Genomic DNA, 2,500 nt, shown 5'->3' on the forward strand with positions numbered 1-2,500 from the left:
TGAAAGACTAGAATCTCCTCTTTCATATGCCACCAGAACCACTGTTCCAGGTAGTCCCCAGCCCGAGATATGGCTGTTTGAATTGATCCCCCTTCCCTCCAGCTTTAGTCATTTACACTATGAAGCAACTTCATGCCGATTGGACAGTGTCTGAGGCTGTGAGATAGCTCCACCTCAGGAGAATCGCTGGTGTTACCTCCCTCCCAGTTGTCTAATAAAGGCTCCTTTCCATATTTAGAAAAAAAGCTCATAACTTTTACATTAATAAACCAGGTATTAGAAAACGTCCTCAGAAAATTCATTTCTCCCTTGCAAGATGATTGGACAAATCTCCTTCCGTGGCCAGAATTTGCCTATAATAATTATACTGGGGAATCTACTTAATCTTCTCCTTTCTTTCTGGTCTATTGGCGACATCCGAAAGATGCAGAATTCCTCCTTACTTTTGTCCTGGAGACAAAGTCTGGCTGTTTTGTAAGCACCCAAAGTCTGGCTGTCTTTTAATGCCTTTAGTTTCGACAGCAGCAACCTCTGCGCTTCCAATGATAAACTTACTGAGCTCAGCAGGGTCTTGGGGCAGACTTTTTTTTATCTGTAGTCGTGGCCGAGTGGTTAAGGCGATGGACTAGAAATCCATTGGGGTCTCCCCGCGCAGGCTCAAACCCTGCCGACTACGTCTTGAATTTTCTGCCTCCGTGAAGCGATAAAAATAAGGTAATACGCTTGTGCTAGGTAACAAAGAAGTTTAATTGCAGTCATATCGTGATTATGCCGTACTCCACTGCTCTGTCACTAATCAGATGCCGGACCCTACATTTAAAGAGGCTCTGTACCCAGTTTATTAATTCCCTATTTCCTAACTAATCTAATAGGCGCTTTGCTGCTGATAATTACTGTGTGGTTTGATTTTTTTTTTAAAACGTGTATCATTTGCAAAGTTATGATCATTTTTCTAAATATGCTAATGTGGCTCTAATTGCCAAATAGGAGATGACTATTTCTTTTTACTCTGGGCAGTGCAATGTTTTTTGGAAGACCATGTCCAACCACCATACATTCTACCCCTTCCCGTCCCAGCAAAACACAACGTGATCATATAGAATACAGCTTCTATAACCACTTGTGTGTTTAACTGATGATATCTCGGGTTCTCGCACAGCTAGAACTGCGGTCCTGGTGTCATATGAAAGACTAGAATCTCCTCTTTCATATGCCACCAGAACCACTGTTCCAGGTAGTCCCCAGCCCGAGATATGGCTGTTTGAATTGAGCCCACTTCCCTCCAGCTTTAGTCATTTACACTGTGAAGCAACTTCATGCCGATTGGACAGTGTCAGAGGCTGTGAGATAGCTCCACCTCAGGAGAATCGTTGGTGTTACCTCCCTCCCAGTTGTCTAATAAAGGCTCCTTTCCATATTTTGAAAAAAAGCTCATAACTTTTACATTAATAAACCAGGTATTAGAAAACGTCCTCAGAAAATTCATTTCTCCCTTGCAAGATGATTGGACTAATCTCCTTCCGTGGCCAGAATTTGCCTATAATAATTATACTGGGGAATCTACGTAATCTTCTCCTTTCTTTCTGGTCTATTGGCAACATCCGAAAGTTGCTCTATCAGTCCCAACTTTATCTGAGGTCCCAGCAGCTAATCTGTCCCATGCTGACTTCCTGCGCATTTAAAAGGAAGCAAAGGAGGCTATTGTCAAAGCTGAAAGATGCAGAATTCCTCCTTACTTTTGTCCTGGAGACAAAGTCTGGCTGTTTTGTAAGCACCCAAAGTCTGGCTGTCTTTTAATGCCTTTAGTTTCGACAGCAGCAACCTCTGCGCTTCCAATGATAAACTTACTGAGCTCAGCAGGGTCTTGGGGCAGAGTTTTTTATATCTGTAGTCGTGGCCGAGTGGTTAAGGCGATGGACTAGAAATCCGTTGGGGTCTCCCCGCGCAGGTTCAAATCCTGCCGACTACGTCTTGAATTTTCTGCCTCCGTGAAGCGATAAAAATAAGGTAATACGCTTGTGCTAGGTAACAAAGAAGTTTAGTTGCAGTCATATCGTGATTATGCCGTACTCCACTGCTCTGTCACTAATCAGATGCCGGACGCTACATTTAAAGAGGCTCTGTACCCAGTTTATTAATTCCCTATTTCCTAACTAATCTAATAGGCGCTTTGCTGCTGATAATTACAGTGTGGTTTGTTTTTTTTTTAAAACGTGTATCATTTGCAAAGTTATGATCATTTTTCTAAATATGCTAATGTGGCTCTAATTGCCAAATAGGAGGTGACTCTTTCTTTTCACTCTGGGCAGTGCAATGTTTTCTGTATGACCATGTCCAACCACCATACATTCTACCCCTTCCCGTCCCAGCAAAACACAACGTGATCATATAGAATACAGCTTCTATAACCACTTGTGTGTTTAACTGATGATATCTCGGGTTCTCGCACAGCTAGAACTGCGGTCCTGGTGTCATATGAAAGACTAGAATCTCCTCTTTC

At 42.6% G+C, this 2,500-nt stretch overlaps 2 non-coding genes across 2 annotated transcripts; both read left to right on the top strand.

Moving 5' to 3' along the window:
- The first annotated feature begins 594 nt into the window (after positions 1 to 594).
- TRNAS-AGA (transfer RNA serine (anticodon AGA)) lies at positions 595 to 676 on the top strand. The gene has a single exon. It is a non-coding gene; the product is annotated as a tRNA-Ser (tRNA).
- Positions 677 to 1,887: 1,211 nt separating this feature from the next.
- TRNAS-AGA (transfer RNA serine (anticodon AGA)) lies at positions 1,888 to 1,969 on the top strand. Its single transcript has one exon. It is a non-coding gene; the product is annotated as a tRNA-Ser (tRNA).
- The last annotated feature ends 531 nt before the right edge of the window (positions 1,970 to 2,500 follow it).

This window comes from Rhinoderma darwinii (genome assembly GCF_050947455.1).
Source record: "Rhinoderma darwinii isolate aRhiDar2 chromosome 1 unlocalized genomic scaffold, aRhiDar2.hap1 SUPER_1_unloc_1, whole genome shotgun sequence".
NCBI classification, from domain to species: domain Eukaryota; kingdom Metazoa; phylum Chordata; class Amphibia; order Anura; family Rhinodermatidae; genus Rhinoderma; species Rhinoderma darwinii.